The sequence below is a fragment of the Lygodium microphyllum genome, chromosome 9, assembly GCF_053477565.2.
Source record: "Lygodium microphyllum isolate KBCC chromosome 9, Lygodium_microphyllum_v1.1.10, whole genome shotgun sequence".
In the NCBI taxonomy this organism is placed as follows: Eukaryota; Viridiplantae; Streptophyta; class Polypodiopsida; order Schizaeales; family Lygodiaceae; genus Lygodium; species Lygodium microphyllum.
This window is the reverse complement of record NC_141143.1, coordinates 107,765,948-107,785,105: the sequence shown is the minus strand read 5'-3', so window position 1 is coordinate 107,785,105 and position 19,158 is coordinate 107,765,948. Positions and strand designations below refer to the sequence as shown.

Here is a 19,158-nt window from a genome sequence, read left to right as displayed (position 1 = left end):
GGAATCGCTGCCCATGCCTGCTGGCTGCCATCCACACCGGAATGCTGCTGCTCAACACATGGGAGTTGCTGCCCATCTGTCCTTACAGATTCTGCCCCTTCTGGAGCTGCCACCAGCACCTGAAAGAGCTGCTATCTGCATTTTTGCTGTTGGTCCCATTGGCTGCTGCCAACTTTGAGAGGGCGCCGCCCAGCCCACAAGTGGCTGCTCACCTGTTTTTTGATGCTGGTGCCTGTGGAGGTTACTTCTTCATCACCATCACCTGTGGAGGACTAGATTTTGCTCCATTCACTGCTGCCCACATGTATCTTGCGTCTTCTTCGGGAGGTAGTGGCGAAACTTCTCTAGGGCAAACACCATTGCCAAGCACTCCAGCTCTGTCACTGTATAGTTCCGTTCCCTATCAGTGACTTTTCGGCTTGCGTAATAGATCGGTTGATCCAACTTCGAGGAACCCTTTTGGCACAGGACAGCACCTAAGCCTTCAATTGATGCATCAGTGTGTACATGGAACTCTTTCGTCCAATCAGGAGGTTGCAGAATGGGTGCCTCTATCAGACACTGCTTCAGAGTGTGGAAGGCTTTGTCACATTCTTCCGTCCAAGTAAACTCTGCATCTTTCCTCAAGAGCTTGTGCAAGGAGGTTGCCTTTGTTGCAAAATGGGCTATGAACCTTCTGTAGTAACCCACATGGCCTAGGAATCCCCTCAGGACTGTGTTTCACTTTTTCTTCATGCCTTGCACATGTATTGCTGCCCTTGATTAGTGGGGGGGGAGCTGCAGTCATCTAGAGCCACTTTGTCATCATGGACTGCTTGGCTCTCCTTAGCTCTGGTCCTAGAGACATGGAGCCTTGTGTCCATTTTATGATCATTCGATTTCTTTTATCATTCTTCCATTCTCTGTGTTTCTCAGCTCATTCACTGCTAGTTTTTGTCAGACATTGTAGTCTCCATTGCAAACCCCATTGTTTCTTCACAAGGTGTGTACGTCTTCCCAAAGGCACTTGTTGTGCCAACTCGCCGTTTTAGGGGAGATTGAATCCAGCCTTAAAAAACTCAAAGGGCAGTGAACCATATTTTAGCAAACACATAATTCATTCAGCGTAGTAGTAAACTAAGCAAGACAAATCCACACACGATTGGAGCTAGAGTGCTCATGCGTCACACAACACTTGTTGGCTCCGAAGCTTGTCACTTTTTTTTTGTATTTCCTTAGATTACTAATGTATCCTTGAAATTAGTTAGAAATGGCTGTACTTCAATGATTTCTCATGGCACAACTAATCCACAAGGCCATAATGACCTAACCACAATGACTTGGTCACCTTCAATGTTGCTCCCCAACCGTGTCCTCAAAAATGCATGTGAACACTTCAACCTATCAAACCGTAAAAATGATAGTGAGCATTTTAACTGAATTTTGTGGAGCATTTGCCCAGACAATTGTCTTGCATAGTTTCCATGCAATCCCACACCGTTTCTTCCACTGGTTCGAAGCCATTCCTTTGACACCGCTGGCACAAATAGAATATTTTTTTTCATGAGAAAAGAGAATTCTATCAGTAACACATTGAAGAGAGCCCCTGTCAGGCAAAGTATAAAGTACAACAAACTCTCTAAAGAGCCATATTAAATTTTAATGACTTATTTAAGAATTAGTTAAGGATAGCAACTGAAAATTTGTGCAACTGGCAAATGATCCTCGATTTATATGCTTTTTGAACTCCCTAAATGAGGGCATGAAAAGCAAGAAGAGAAATTCATCTTGAAGAGCTTTGAGGCAAGGAGATACATTGAAGGAAGAGCCGATGCAACAATATGATGTTTCAAATGTGGATAATGAGCAAAGAAAACGATGCCAATGGGGCAATTGATGTATATTAAAGGCCATTTTGGAAGTGCCAATTCAATGCTTATCGACAGTAAGGTGTGCATGCTAATGTGATTCTCCTAGGGTATTTTGGTAGTGGTTTGGTTTTTCAAGCAATGGCTGGTAACGGTTCAGTCCATTGGGATGCTAGGACCAAATGTATTTGGTGCACAACCGCTCGTGTATGGTATGTAAGGATTGATGCATATAGATAGGGCAAGTGGAATAGAAAATCCAATCTAAGCAACATTGGCATGATGTTGGGTCAGAAGGGACATGTTTGGTAATGCATTTGCTACCTCAGGTGTGTTTGGGACTCATGGTATTAATGGTGGTCATACATATGCTTAGTGTAGTGCTGTTGGTCATGAGGGAAATGCAGCCAGTGTGCCATTTTTGGCAGCAGTGTGGAACTTCTAAGGATTTGTGTGGTCTAGTGGGAGAAAGGCCTAGAACCTAGTGGAGGTTTCGAGGCAAGTTAGAGGTAAAGTTTACATGTAGTAGGTGAAATTTCAAGATTGTTTTACCTATGAATGGATGCAAATGGATGGAGGAGGGTGACTTAGCAAATTATCCTCAGTGTCGCATTTTATCTTACTGTGTTTTAGCTAGAGTGGACTTTGGAAATGGCTCATTCGCATTTAGGAGAGCATAGAGGGTTTAGAGAATTGGCTAATGTTCTGGCTAATGTTCAAAGGGAGGTTGCATCTCTACTCCTCTACTGATGGATGGCTTGTTTATATAGTGGATCTTAGATGTATTTGGTTTGCATAAAGGGTAATATATATTGATAGTATTTTTGCCATTGGGATCACTATTTAGTGTACTAGTCTCACTATGAGCTAGTATACAAATGTGCATGGCTTGCACCTCGGTTTTGAAACTATACATTTGCAAGGCTATTGGCATGTATGAAGAACATGTACAGCTGGATGTGATGTACATTTGCAAAATTGCAAGGCATTTATGTGACACAAGAATGGTATGCAATGTAAATGTGCAAGTCATGCAAGAGAAGTATATATGGCCAAGATATATGTGGTTTGCAATTGATGTATGCTCTATATGAGTATCGTGTGATACATCATTGCTATGAAGCACTGTTTATGCTTTGTTTATGTATCGCTTTGCCTTTATGGTCAGAACTAAATTGGCATCTAATGTAGCTTGACATATAGCACGTGATATCTTATTATGTGAAACCAATTCTAGAAGGACAGTAATGGTTTAATATGTTATGACCTTGCTAAGGGAATGCTAGTTATGAAAAATGATAGTAGTTTGTAAGGGACTTTCATAGGGGAGGTCTATAATGCCAAACCATGTGGATCTGGAAGAGGAAAAAGGTGCTTGAATCCCATGTTTCAAGAAAAGTATCTCTCCTCTTCCTCATAGTTTCTAAGCTGCCTTGTATTCTCTTTCATCTCCCATGAAGAGTATCCAAAATCTCTGTCCAAATCCTAGACAGAGTCTTTGTAGTAGATATGTCCAAGAGCTATAGTTGGATAGAATGTCTGGCCAAGTGATGGTTGGTCACAAGGCTACAATAAGGACACATGCTTTGCATGTAGTTAAAAAGAGGAAAGTTACTAATAGTGAAATGTCTCATGCAGGGCAAGACATTCATGACATAATTGGCTGAGAATCACCAGTAGATGCATATTTAGCAAAGTTGCAAACTATGGATGTACTTGTGAAAGAGAAACGAAAGAAAGATGAGGATAATGTAGGGACATCTAAGAGAGTGACAAGACGAAGTGTGATCAACCTAAATATGCAAATCATCTAGTCGTCCATATGTACCAAGCGATAATGCTAGCTATGAGCTCTCATTTGTGACAATGTCCATATTGTCTGTGAGAAATTTGGTATGGAAGTCGTGCTCACAAGTTGCCCTGAGATGAGATAAGCTTGATACCCCAGTGCCATGAAACATCTTAAGGGCTCCCCCCAAACCTCCTGAGCCCATGGACAATCCCATAACCAATGCCTCTGAGTCTCCTCATTCTCCCTATATGTAGCGCAAGGAATAGGTTCTCTATCATAGCCATGTACCAACCACTAAACTCGTGTGATAATAATCAACAAAAGGGTAAAATCTTTCTTGGTCTAAACCTGTCCTCCAATCTCCTTCAGAAGTCTGCTAGGAAAGGTCCGATATAGCATGGATAGTCTAGTGCTTAGTTGTAACTGGCACCACTCTAGTCTTGCTCATCCGTATTCTCCTCCCCAACCTAGTGGTATAGCTAAAGAAGGGGACATCCTAAGGCATCTTTGCAAATGGATCTCTCCATATCTCTAGGATCCCATTGAAGCCTTTGTAGCGACTCTCCTATATGCCCAATGTCTCCATCTATCTTCTAGTTTGGGTCTAAGTACGAAGTCCTATCACAATGAGCTACAACTCTAATCTTTTGTCGAGAGTCGGGCGGGGGGGGGGGGGGGGAGGGGGAGGGAGTGGGGTGGGAGGGAGGGGGGAGAGGGAGGAGAGAGAAAGAAATGAGTACATTTGACCATGTTATCTTGATTGGAGAACAAGAATGAAAATGAAAATGACTAACTATGACTAAGGGGGTAGGGGGTGGGGTTAGAGGGAGGGGGAGAGGGAGGAGAGAGAAAGAAACGAGTACATTTGACAATGTCATCTTGATTGGAGAACAAGAATGAAAATGAAAATGACTAACTATGACTACAAGTATAGGCAATCGACATGTGAAAAATGCTCTCTCGATGATCATGAAGCTAACTTGAGGATCGCACCTTGATCAATCAAACTCTCTAGAAACAATGTACCCTCCTTGAGGCAAGAATATTTGTCATGGGGTGGTCCAAGGCATTGAGTCCACTAGGGGGTGGTACTCATCTCTGATGGCGAATGATGGTGACTTGAATTTGTTGGAGGTAACTGCCTGCCCTGATACACACCCAGCTATGAAACACAGTAAATATGATGTTGATGATTCCATGATGATTTAGGTGCTGCCTTGGATCCATCGGTGGTTGACTTCCATTCTACAATATGATTGCGCAAAAGAGATTTTTGTGGGCCCTTGGGGCTTCTGTGAGGTCATGCTTACATAAGCTAAGGATCGAGATGATCTTTTAGGCAAGGTGCCCCTCTTCTTTGATAGAAAATTGGTGTATGTGGTGCCATGGAGGTCCATATTGATTTCCAATGCTTGCTTAAACAAGAACGTCCAGTGTGGGTTGATGTGGAAAAATGCCTTGATGTTTATTGGTCTTTGTTAAGGAATCCAATGGCAGCCATTGGTACTGTTTTAGTGCCTCCAAGTATGCAGGCGGGCAACAAAAATTGACTGTGCATGTTTTGGGATACTACTAGGAAAAGACCATTGGTCGCATCTTAGTTGTATTGTCATGCATCCACCAGTTCAGACTTAAGTGGGGCACATTCGTTGGCCACTACTTCTCTTGCGGCAAGCTTGGTCACTTCATGGCGGACTGCCCAAACATAAAGGATACTTCCACTACTCACAATATAGATATTGGTATGATGGTTGATGCACCAATTAATGGTGAACACACTGCGCAAAAAGATTGGGTTTGGGATAGACAACTTGTTCTATCTCTAGATCCTCATAAATTTGAATGGATTGATATTCAATGTAAAAAAGGTAAGCGGGTTGAGGTTTAGCAGCCAGTGCATCCATTGACAAACATCAAGGATCCTTTCTGTACATATATACATAGAAATGATAAACTTTCCAATTTTCTGAATGCATCAGTTATGGTCCCTTCTAGTTCAAAGTTGCCCACACATTTGCAAACACATGTTGAGTGTTCTTGGGACTTCCACGCCTAGATTTTGATAAATAGGGTAAAGTGATCACCCCATGGGATCGTAGGTATCCCCACTGGGGCTTTAAAAAGGAGGATACACCCTCTTCCTCCAGGTCTGACCGCTAGAATTAGAATGCTTTTGTAATAGTGGCTGATATTTTGGAAGGAGGTGTACTAGTTGACTGAGAAAGCCAATGAAGGCGAGATCATCCTCAAATATAATTTTCATCTTCCTTTGTTAGTGAATGGAGATTGCCACTTGGAATGTTTGTGGGATTTGCTCTTGTAGCAAACAACATGACATGTGCTGTTTTGCATGAGAATAAATGGAATGCCTTAGGTGCTATTGATTACAAGAGTCATGTTGATGCTAGAGAGACGCTCACATGTTATGGATTTCGATTGTTTTATGTTGGGAGTGGTGCCTTCCACTATTCTGGTGTCCTATGATTGGTGGGTCTCTATGCACAAAATGATTCCTTGCATTGTTGTTATTTATGGGCCCTTTTTGAAAGCACACCTGTCCCTTGGTAGACCAGGCTTGCTGATGGATGGTTTCAATATATGTTTTGCTTCACTGTAGTCAACCTCTTAGCAGTTAGTAATAGATTTATCAGAATTTAGTGCTTGTAATGGCTTAAATGGGGTCTTTGGTCTGGCTTTGCTTGTTTACTTCCGGATTTATCTTTCATTCGACATAGCATACACGACATGGAGTCATTTGGATCTCATGTTTGTTATCCATGATAATGCTTTCTCGCTAGAGATTCTGGAGAGGGTATTCAGTAGTATGCATTATTTGATCACTTCCCATTGCAGTTTGAGATGCTCAGCCTATTTCTCCCTTTGCATAGTTTTTGAGAAGGTTCCTTTGCCTTCCAATTCCTCCTTTTTGAGTCATGCAATTTTCAGGGGTTCTATGGGATGCTAGCTCAATAAGTTTTTGCTTGACTTTCCATGTGCAGGCAACGCCTTTTTTGAGATGTTGATACAAAATGTGCAAAGGGTCGCTGGGCAATATGGGATTTACCATGCTTCTCTTTGCAAGCAGTGCATGCATGCTGTGGAGGAATTGCTGGCCTTCGTTTGTTTTTTGTTGCTTGAGTCTCCGGATGAGGATTTCTTGGCTCCCTTGTTTGTGTGATTGGCTGATCTTGCTAAGCACTTTCAGCTACCTACTTATCAATGAGCCAAGCTGAAAGCATTGATTGAGGATTTGCAGGATAATTCTTGTCAGTCCCATAAATTCTTTCATGGTTTATATGTATCCCTTGCCTTAGAAGATATGGTGAGATTGTAGAATGTTGATGGTCAGAGGATTATAGACCCTCATTCTATTGTTCATATGTATTGAGACATGCACATTTTGATTGGACTACCCATGCTTGTTCAGTATTGTATGCTTTGATCAAGGATCAGGTCGTTTTGGACATTCATGCTTTTTTAGATGTGGATATTCGTGAGGACAAGGTCATTGATGTCTTATTAAACTTACCAAAGGATAAAAGTCATGGTTTGGATGGCCTCACAAACAAAATTTTTAAGACTTATGTTGTTGGTTTAGCAAAGCCTTTGACAACCATGTGTCACGATGTTCGGGCTCTTGGACTAATGCTTGTTGTAAAGAAACACTCTACTACATATTACAAACACGATCGTACAACAACACACAGAGTGAGAAAGAAACAAAGTTAGGGTTAGGGTAACATAGAGACAATGAGTACTAAAAATTAATGAAATTTGAATAATGAATAAATACAATGCTCAATGCAGCAAACACATTATGCTAGGTGAAGTATTGACCCCCAAACTCCCATGTCTCTAGATCGAGGGTAGAGAGTATGAGCAGAAGTGTGTGTCACACTCGGACGGATCTTGAAACACATTAGGCAGTCTCCAAAGACATTTGATACCAGCAAATGCAACCTTGATGATGGCTGGATTAGTGTGAGACAGACAATTGGTATAGTGAATCTGCAAATCCAGCAAAGCTGATGACATGGTAGCTGGGGGAGGATGCAAATGAGTCAAGCACACCAAATGTGATGACGTGGCAAAGAAACAAAGTACACAAGGTTTGGCTTAGTATGAATCAACTAGAGCTAGTTCCCTACAACTAATCTATAAGGGTGCTCATCAAAGGGTTGACTTAGGGAATCTGTAGAAAGCTTGGCAATTGGATCAAGAGGTAAAGCCACAAGGTTGTGTCTCATTAGTGCAATAGTGCTCAACTGAATTGAAGGGTATACTTTTACAGTGAGACAAATATACAATCCCTATATTGAACTACCTCAATCCCTAAGAAATAGTATAACTAACCAAGGTCAGTCATCTAAAATATGGAACAAAGCTGGGCCTTTATATCCATTATGATAGGAGAATTCAAGCATGTGGAAAATAGATCATCAATGTATCGAAGCATATAGTTGACTGCCTCTGAAGTGGCTTTCACATATAAGTTCGATCATAAGGGGTAGAATGGTAACCTTGAGTTTGAAGGAACTAATCCATGCTATGGAACCTCGCAAACGAAAGGCCTTGTCTTTATGGTCCACTAAAGAAAATCCGAGAGGCTGCTCCATAGACTTCCTGCTCCAAGTAAATGTTTAAGAAGGCACTTTTGAGATTCATTTGATAGAGGGGCCAACCGTGGTGAGTAGCAAGTGTAGCCAACGGATAGGATGATGTCAACCGCGTAGTGGATGGAAAAGTCTTCTCATAATCTATGCCATGTTCTTGTCCAAAACCTTGCACTATAAGGCAAGCCTTGTATCTATTTAAAGTTCCATCAGCTTTTAACTTAGTCCTAATGACTCTCTTGTTGCTTTGACCATCCACCAAGGTCCAAGTCTCATTTCATGTAATGCTCTCAAGCTCCTTTTTCATGACCTCTCACCACTGGGTATGCTTTAGAGCCTCTTGTCAACTCTTTGGCTTAGAATGTGCTAAAACCAGCCTTCCTTCTTGGAATGGGTGGTGATAACCTGATTTAAGAGTTAATTACAGCAATAAATAAATGCACATAAAATGAAATACACACTTTACCATAACATTCTTGGACAGTAGACACCCTGTTGGCCCCTAAATTGGCGCCCCTTGTGGTATTTCTTTAGCTTTCATTCAATTGGAAGGAGTACTCGAGATTCTTCAATCTCCTCCTACTAACCAATTGTTTATTGCTATCATAAATGACCAGCAAGCCTTTTGGGTCATTTGCCCCTTGATTCACCCAGGATTTCTTCTCCAATTTGACCCTTGGCTGGCCAAATGCTGCCCCAAATCAATTCGGGATGGCCTGGCTCCTGAAATCCCTTGATAATCTTCAATTATCAGCTGTTGATTTCAATCCCTTGAGCCTTCAATCTCTGGCACGGATCCCAAGGTGGCTGCTAAACCCTAATATCTGCTGTGAATTAGGGTTTACTGCAGAAATTACAGATCAGCCCACCAAAAATGGCTGAAATCTCCTCCAAATGGCTCAAATTGGTCGAGGGCATGTACTACATTGAAATTTTGATCACACTTCTTCTCATGATGCGACATACAAAAATGATTCACTTTCTTCTCCATTGCAACATCCATTATTTTTTCTACTCCACTTCCAACCACCACATCTCCCATCAATCAATTATTGTCCTTAAGTGACCATAGCATACTATTGTCTAAATCCACCATTGGTAGCCACTGTGAAATATGCACTAACACCTTCGATACTAGCCAACCTTCAGCCATGCTACCTTCTGGGTGAGCTCATTGTTGCACAAAGCCTTTCAGGATTTTCATGAAGCGCTCCAAGAAGAATATCCATTGCGTACAAACGGGTCTTGCAAACTCCACTTCATCTACAAGATGCACAAGGAGGTGGGTTTGTATCATAAGCATGTTGGTGGGCATGTACTTATCAAAGAGATAGACTGTCTCCAATGCTCCCCTGCCTTGCGGATTCAATAGAGGATGAATTGATCTCCTTCTGTGAGATCCATTGCCCTAAATTTGACAATTTGTAAATCACCCGTCATATTTTTGGAGTGAGGCATCCCGTGATCACGATCGATAGTATAAACTACCATAAATGAAGAAGCATTACGAACACCAACTAGACACTAAATAGCAAAATACGCAGGTCACTTACAATCGAGGCCAGTACAGTTGAGGAATCAATAGTCACATTTACATTCATGCACAACTTTGGTATCGACTTCTGATCATTATGCGAATGTCAGTGCATATACGCCAAATACCAAGCAAAGTGAGCAGTCAATCTCACTGAAGGATCTGAAGACTGTGAATGTTGTTGAGCAAAATAGAGATAGTTTTGAAAAGCTTGGCTAGCAATCCATCTATTCTCTTGGAATCAATGGCCAATTGATTTGAGGTCCTGTAAGTGAACCTCCTGAACTCCATCCTCATCGTCTAGGAAGTAGAATTGCTGAGAATGGCTGAGCATAGGCTGAAGGAGTTGAGAGAATGCTGTAAAGAGAGAAAATTTTGAGATTTGTCACGAAGAACTGATCAAAATCAGCTGCTGCCCTGCTGTACCAGCCCCAAACGGATGCACCAACAACAATAGGAGCATCAGAGATTGTGATCTTCAGGAGAAAGTGCATCAACAGCAATTGCTAGCTTCCCAAGGTCAAGAATATGCAATCTCCATCACCAAAATGGTCTCCAATGGCTGGGAAATGGCCTCAAAAGTTGGCAGCAACAGTCCAACACCTCTTGCCAACAGCTCCAAAAATGAAAAAAGGAGATTTTCCTCTCCCTTCAGCCCTATTTAGCCTTTCCCCCACTTGCATGGGAAAGTTTTGCCAAGTGGCAGCTTTCTTAATCCATTTTCAGCAATTTCCAGCCATTTAATTAATTTTCAGAATTAATTAATTCTGAAATTAATTCAGCCCTTAATCCATGCCCAGAAAATTGATCTTGCCCATCCAAAAATTAATTGGCTAGGCCATTTGCAACCCAAAGTGGTCCCATGCATTAATTGACCCTTAGACAAGCATTAATCCATTAATTAATGCCTAGTCCCTAGTGTCACCACTGACACTTAATGGCCAATTAATGGTCGTAGGGGCAAACTGACACCAAAATTCACCTAGAATCTAACAAGTGTAACTTGTTACAACTTTTGCCTTTGACACCTATCTTTTTCACAGGGTCCTTCGGCTTTCAATTGTGAAAAAGTAGCTTGCACCCCACATGTGCAACGCATGTGCATCTTTTAATTGCACATTTGATTAATCCTTTAATCAAATGTCAATTAAACATAAGCAAAGCATCAAATTTTCACATCCTCGTGACATGTGCTATGTAATTTGGCATAAAGAGAAAGGCAAATGAGGCACTACATGCAAGTGGGAAGATCTTCTTGGATCCTCTAGAGTGGAATCCGGTGGAGGATTCTTCAAATCTCGCATGGTTTGCTAGTACTAGAAAGGTAATGGTTCTTATGGATGTGGTCTAAGAGTTCAAGATTTTGCAATTGTGTTAGAAGCAAGTTGCAAACTTGGCTCAGATGGCACTATGTTTGATATAGTAGGGAGAGGGATTGACTTAGAGGCCATTGTAGTGGGCTGCACAATGTCTTCTCATGAAAAGTGAGAACTCTTTAGACAATAACCTTGTTTATACGAAGAAATTATAGGCTTTCGCCTTGAATGAATAGGCAACATAAATAAGAAGATAATCTCGGGGAGTTATCTTTTCTATCTTATCTTTAAGAGTGTGTGTGTAAGCATGCCACACGAAAACCTTGAAGTAGGAAATAATGTACGGAGTGCCAAAAAATGCATCAAAAGCAATCATGTGAGTGATTGTTGTAATTGGGCCGTAGTTGCCTTTATATGTTGTACGGTACTAATCGTACCGTATGGTACCATACGTATGTGTACAATTTCGTATAAAAAAACAAGCCCTCTTTTGCTGCTGCACCTTCCCATGTCTCCCTGTGCTTCGCTTGCATCTGTGTCCTGCATGGTAGTTTTGGGAGGGGGGGTGGGGGGCCGTGGATACCTCATTTCACCCCCTTTTCCAATTATGCACTCCCCCCCATCCCTACTTGGATTCCATCCAAATGGCAGCTCTCTTTGTGACTGTTGATCTCTCTTTGATTGCTTGACTCTTCTCTGATCTACAAAAGTTTCTTTTTTCCTCTATGCTTCCACATCGTTTTAGCAAGCATTTGCCATTCTCATCTCTCTCTCTTGGATCTTGAATTGATTTGTGATTTGTAATGCTCTAGCCTCTCACTCTCTCCTCTTTCCCACACCCTATCAAGGCTCAAGGCTCAAGCCTCTCCCATCCCCTCTCTCTCACTCTTGCTCTTTCAACTTTACCCCAACCCTCTTCCTTTCTTCCAACCTTCAAGTTTTAAGAGTCAAGACTCAAGCATCTCACTCTCCCTCTTTGTCTCACTGTCCCCCGGGCCTCTCTATCCATCATCGGCACCATGACTCACGAGAAGTACGAGGCCTTCAATTTGCCCGCGATCCATGTGAGGGACACAAAGAAGTCCAACTCCCACCATTGGACATGCAAGTATTGTGGGAAGTGCTATACAAGTGGTGCAACCTAACTCTTTTGCCCTAGGCCCCAACTCCCATCTCTCTTCATTCTTGAATCGTGAAAGTTGAAGCTTGAAAGACTCAACTCTCTCTTTCTCTCTCAAACCTCTAAGTATTGTTACTTGTGATTTGTAAATTGTGGTTGTAGGTGGGTCCCTTGAATGTGATGTAAGTTGTTACTAACAATGCATCAAATTGTCGATGCATGGGCCGTTTGCTTGAGGCCCGGTTTCTCATGATTGTGTGGATTCCATGTGCAAGCCATTGTTTAGACTTGCTGATGGAGGACATTGGGAAGGTCAAGTGGGTGAAGAGGGTGGTCCGCAAAGCTACATTAGTTGTCACCTGTTTCATGGTAAGGTAAAGACGCTTGTGATGTATCGTGACCATATCACACGCGAGTTGAAGAAGCCTTCTTCAACTCACTTTGTTTACATGTGGTTATTGTTAGAGTGTCTTTATGAGGTGCGGTTGATAGTGATGTCCACTCTATGGAATGAGTGGGATGAGCATGAGACAAAGGAGGCCAAAGCCATGTAACACTTGTGCCTCAATGCGCAGTTTTGGCAAAAAGTTTGTGCCATTGTCATTGTTGTGACTCCCTTTTGTAGGGTGTTACCTATGAGTGATTGCGAGGGGTCCACCATAGGCCTTCTCGTTCACTTCTTTAGAGCGGCATTGGTAGAGGCATGTGCTTGTACAATGATCATAGAGACACAACGTGCACATATTTTAGAGATAGTAGAGAGGAGATGGGTATGGATGCATGAGCCTAACTATGGTTTACCGCATTAGTACATCCGGCCTACAACTCCTTGGTGGTTATGGATGATAGAGAGCTCCATTCAGACCAGCTTGCTTATTTGACTTGTGTGGTCCTTGTGGATGACCATAATGCAGTGTAGGATGCTATGCAGATTAGAGATGGCATGTGGCTTTTGCTTCTTCCACTTGTTGGAGGAGAGAGTCACTTGTGAAGCCTTTATTTTAGTGGCAAAACTTTGGATACGTATTAGAGACCCTTGAGCCCTTAGCTATGAGGGTCCTACCCAGGATTGCTCTTCGGTGCATTTGGGATGAGACGTCACCTCCCTGTAGTAAAATTTATGGCCATATCCAATGTTTTTGTATATGATATTCAACTAGTTTGCGAATACAATGCATGATTGATATACATTTGTCTTACCATTTGCTCAAAATTTAAGATCACCTGATCAATGATCTCTGATTGAAACTCACCAAAGCGTCGTACGTATTTTATAGACAATCGACATTTTCATCTAATTGCCAGCTTACATTGAGAGCAAGGGCATGGGATCCGCTGATTAAGATACACCTTGCGATTTTGAACATCATGGCCTTCATCGTTTTCCATTTGGTCTACATTACGACAAACAATTTGTTTTTGTTATCATTATTTTTTTCTTTCTTAAATTGTTTAAGAAGGAATTTCTTCTCTTATAACTCAATAAAATTAACGTATATAAAGTCTCCACCCATCTACGGATGGGACCCTACAATATGTAAAGTCTAATATGCTATGTATGGGGGCAAGGGACTAGCTACCCTATGTCGAAGTGTTCCCCGTCCCGTGGTATTGCACCGGACCTGGCTACTTTTTCCATTGTGTATGACTCGATATGCAAGCGCAGGAAGAAGAGGTAACACAAAGCATGTCAATAAAACCATCCATTCACCTCCAAGACCAATCTCTCTTTCGCTTTATCAAGTATGGAGACATAGGCTTTTTGCGACTTCACGAAGCATTGAATACACCTAAGAACACAATATTAGTGAGTTTGGAAATCTCTCAATTTCTATTTTTTGAATACTAAAAAGGTGGCACCCAGATAATATGCCCATAAGTTTCTCAAAACTATATGATGTGATCTATCATTGGAAAGAGCTTGAAAAATGGAATCTATTGAGCTATAGAATGCTCAATTTGGAGTTATAGTGTTCAAGTTATGACAAATCCAAAGATTTGACTACGTGTTCCAAACTTATGGAAAATTCCTCTACTTGCTCCAATCGGAAAAGCTATTGAATGGACAAAAGGTTCGCCCCAAGTTAGGGGACATAATTCATTGTGAAGAGAAGTAGGATTGTGGCCCTCGTCAGTATTGAACTTGATGCGACCTAGACAGTGGATCTTGTTCGAGGAGTTGTTTCCGCACTGGACATTTTTGATTGAAGGGGCTCATGATACAAAAATGTCATGGATGGGGCTTATATGATATGAGGCTCCACTATCCACCATCCAAATAGGAGAATATATGCTGAGTTCGGTAGAGTGGGCTCTTGGGTCGCCTTGTCAAGAGATAACTTGCGTATGTGAACTAACCTTATAATCTCTCATGTCTTGATGGAGATGAAGTGCGTCTCATGTATAGTAGACTAGTCTGACATGCCCTTTGGAGTTTAGAAAGATACTCAATGTGATGGTTGATTGGTAGCAGTGTGGGTCTAGCCTCACCATTGGCTCTACTTGGGATTTATCCCATTGAGGGGTGGTGGTTTGAGTCTTTTGTTTGGGTTGTGTGCCTCTTGCTTTTGATGGACACTTTGTGTCAAAATGGCGAGCCTTCTGACAATATTGGCTGTACTTGTTTCTCTTTGGTACATTTTGCTATCCAAATTTTAAGGATGACTGGCAGTTCCCTTGCGACTCACTAGCTTATTTTTGATTTTGGTTTTGATTTTGAGTTTTCTTGCCTTGCCCTTACCCTTGCTATCCCTTCTGAGAAGAGACAACAAGAGCCACTTGTATGCAGGCTGCATTATGAAACTGTCGAACAATTGAGTGTGATGTAGTAATTGATACTTAAATTCATAAAACCTAGGCATGGTAGGCTGTGAGATCACTTCTTGCATAAATTGGGGTGTAAAAGATATGGATGCATTAAATTGATTTTGTGATTTAGCGATGGACATTGAAATGAAGTTGAAGATGTCTTTTTCTTATTATCCCCTCTTTGTATATTAATATACTATACTAGTTTTGATCTTCAAGAGGACTTTTTCCATGGTTAATATACATAACTATATCTTCTTCATGATCTTTACCAAAATGTTGCAAAGGAGTAGAAATAAAAGAGGAAGGAGGGATAAAAGTAGAAACTTGTGTAGCTTGCACCGGAGTAGATGGAAGAGTCTGAAAGAAAGGACCATGCTCCGGATCTCGATCCCATTCGACCATCCCCCCTCACTTGCACGGGAAAGTTTTGCCAAGTGGCAGCCTTGCTAATTCATTATTTGTAAGGTCCAACTTTATTAAATTAAGTTTCAGAAGATTAATTTTAGAATTTAATTTAATAAAAACTTCTTGCTCAAAAAATTAATTTCATCAGCCAAGCAACGATTGAATTGGCTTGGCCAATTTGGTACCGAAGCATTTATGAGCAATTATTAGTCCTTGAATCGGCATTAATTAATTAATTAATGCCAAATTTCTAATGTCACCATTGATAAAAGGGGCTAATAAAATAATGTAGGCAAAAAATTGTCACTAGGTATCACCTAGTACTTGTCAAGCATAACTTATTACAACTTTTACCTTCGACATCCATTGACATCTTTTGGTCCTTGTAAACTTACTCAAATGCTAAGAAAATAATTCAAATTTCACGTCCTTGTGATAGCTCTTGAAGGTTCTCCTAGATAGTCTACTTGGAAGCATATCGCATACTTTATATATGAAGCTCATAGTTTGAAGATGGGCTGCCATCATCATGGGTGGTGCAACAAACTCGGCTCTAGTGATCTTGCGTGGCATTCATCTGTAAGGGCATAATCATCTGTGGTCTCTCAATTTGTGTGCATAGGTATTTAGCCAAGCCAAGGGTCAAAACAGGTGCATGATACATTATGGCTGGTGTGACCAATTTGTGAAATAGCCACCTCTATGTGTAGGCTCTTGGAAATGTGTGTGGTGGCATGTGTCTCCATCATAGCTGATGCTTTATAGCCTCGTGTGAGTTAAGTCTCTGGCTGCTTATGACATAGTGAATCTCGCAATAGATGTAGAAAATGTGACTCCTAACTAGACTTGTGAGTCCACAACCTCCACTTGTCCTGCTCCTAGGGTGAAGAAAAATGTCGTTCTCATTGGGGCGGATGTGTGAAAGATTGGGATCTTGGTTTTACCAAGATTTACTTTCAATCCAAGTTGTGTGTAAAAGTCATGAAGGACATGGGAGATGTCGTTGCAGATCCTCAACATAAAGTATAATAGAGACTAGGATACTTGCTATCTCCACCTTGTCACATCCCTATCTTGCCAATGTAGAGTCCAAAGAGTGTAGGGGAGGGGACATCCTTGCTTCACTCCAATGATGCTAGAGACCATGCCTGAAAGTCCTCTTGGGCATGTCACTCCCTCTACTACCCTCTTATATAATGGATAGATGCCCCAAATCATGTTCGGTGGAATCCCCGATGTCTGTAGCCTCTGTAGTAGTTAACCTTGTGGAAGTGTATCAAAGTCTTTGTGAAAATCCACAAAGCAACAATATATTCTCTTCTTCCTCACTTTTGCGTGCACAATCATGCCTTTTAGATGTGGTCAAGTGTAGAGAATCTTCGTCTGATTCGAGCTTGTTCTGCTACCTTCAATCTCCCTCTCTTTGCGTATGTGTTGAGCTTTGCCACGAACATTGCTCCATATACCGTAGTCAATGTGTTTCACACCATGATGGTCATGTAGTTACTAGGATCTAGGGGATGTTTGGACTTGTGTACAAGCATGTGGGTACCATGCTCCACTTGTTTGGGAAGCCTTTTGCTAGAGCCCTGTTGAACATAAAAGCAAGTAGAAGATCCAAAATATGCACTACATAAATGAAGTGCTCATCTTGTGTATTTGTGGGATGCATCGATTGTGTGGGCTGTAGGTGCTTTATGGCTCTCTTCACCGTATCACATGTGAAGAAGGTGGATGTGGTGGGGTGAGGCTTTGGTGGGTGAGGAATTGGAGGTTGGTGTGGTACATCATATAGTCCCTCTGTATAGGAGTGCCATGTCTCTAGGTAAGTGATGGATGTGGGGTAGTGTGGATTCTGCAGCACGCACCATGCTTTGGCTATATCTTTGCCTATGAATAGATGATATAGGTCCCCGTACTACGCCTCCTCATATGCCCACCATTTACGGCGAGTCACGGTCCTCATTTGCTTATGGACCTCCCTCTCTATAATAGACCCTAGTCCTCTCTTGATCGAGAGTTTAATGTAGAGCTCCCTGCACTCATCATTGTATCGTCTGTTGTGGGGCATGGTGTTGGGTCTTGTGAGTCCGCTAGTGTATGTGGAGTATGGGAAGCTCTGGAGAGCGACTAAGTGTAGGATGGAGGTGAGCTTCCCTAGGGGGGCAATATGCTTGAACTGTGTGAGCCCATCATAGATGTGGTGGATGTATATGTTAGCTAGCTTGTGTCTGAAATAGAAAGTGGTGGGCTTGGTGTGGGCGGTGGTTGGTACCTATGGGTGTATGGAGGAAGATATTGTGACGGATAGGTAGGTATGATCTACTCCAATTGGACAAGGGGGGGATGGTGAAGGATCTAACTAGTTCCACTATATCAATGGAACCTAGTTTATTATCCACAATGCTAGAGCCAGTGGGCTCAAAAGAAGTTAGTGCTTTGGATCTAGGCTACTTCTTCATTCTGTTGTAAATAATGAGATGGTGTCAGGATGCTAGCTATAGTAGGTACTGACCATATTGAGTACTATCTCCCCTAGTAATGATTGATACCCTACGTGTGCTTGCGTCCTCTACATCATTTGTAGCCACCTTGGATCCTCAAAATTATATGCATAACACTGTTTGCTACTATTGTAGACACTTGTTTGGAGCAAATATTAGCTATCCAAGAGGTGAAATTGGCATGTACCAGCCACTAGAGAGTGAAAAAAGCAAGCAAGTGCATTTACAACCCTCCTAGCTGCTGGTGACAGCAAGTACAATGGGGAAGCAACATTTATGGTGCTCTCAGGCATTAGGTGGCAGCATTAATAGGGCATGATCCTTGGTTTACAACAAAGTTTGGAAGATCCACAAGCTTGCTTCAGTTCTGTAGGAGAGATTAGGTATTAGGAGCTAGGGTCTTTTCTACAATTCATAGGTTCTATATGGATGACTAGGCTTGTGATAGAGGTTGCCTAGCTGTAATCATCCGTGGCACTATTCCTTTCAATTATTCATCCATCCAACTAGTCCTATTTGAGAGAGTCACAGAATCCACCCTACTGCCAAGAATCCAACCCACTTGTTCCACAACAAGGATCTTAGAGAGGTAGTCGCACAAATTTGGAAGTCTAGACCTTAGTCGAATAGGCAACTAGAGACTTGAATGAGTCATTGGAGCCTATAGAAGATTAGCTTCTTGTTTAGAGACGAGGCCACCAAATGGAGATATCTCCCTCTACATAGGGACAGGACAAATCAAGCATTATTGGCTGCATTCTAGAGGGAGGAGGGATATCTAGGTTGTAGATGGGTAGTTAAGATGATGCATGTTGTTATAACAAAGACTGTCCTATGAAAGAAGCTAGATTGGAGTGCATTTCAAGCGAGAGCTTCCTTTTTGAGTCAATATGGAGACAAAGTCACTAGAGACTTCTTCCACATTACAAGATCTAGACACTTCAGACAAGGAATGTGGAGACTTAGGAGGCAGGGCAGTGGCTATAGACTACTACACAACATTGTTGGGGTGCATGACTAGGCCCACAGTTTATTTGAGATAGAGAGTTGGTTTTGTAGAGCACTAGGAGGGAGCGCACTGATAGGATAAGCAGGCATCTAATAGTAGTTTTCATAGAGGAGGCACTTGAGATGGCACTTCTAGCCTTGCTGTCAAGCAAGTGTCATGACAGATTAGAGAAGTCCTTTCTCTTGAGCTAATGGAATTTTATCAATA

General features: G+C 41.8%; 1 protein-coding gene across 4 annotated transcripts in view; it reads left to right on the top strand.

Annotated features, from left to right (window-relative positions):
- Positions 1–19,158, top strand: part of LOC148031405 (RNA helicase, ATP-dependent, SK12/DOB1 protein) — a 228,864-nt gene that overhangs the window by 85,338 nt on the left and 124,368 nt on the right. The gene's annotated exons all lie outside the window — the stretch shown is intronic.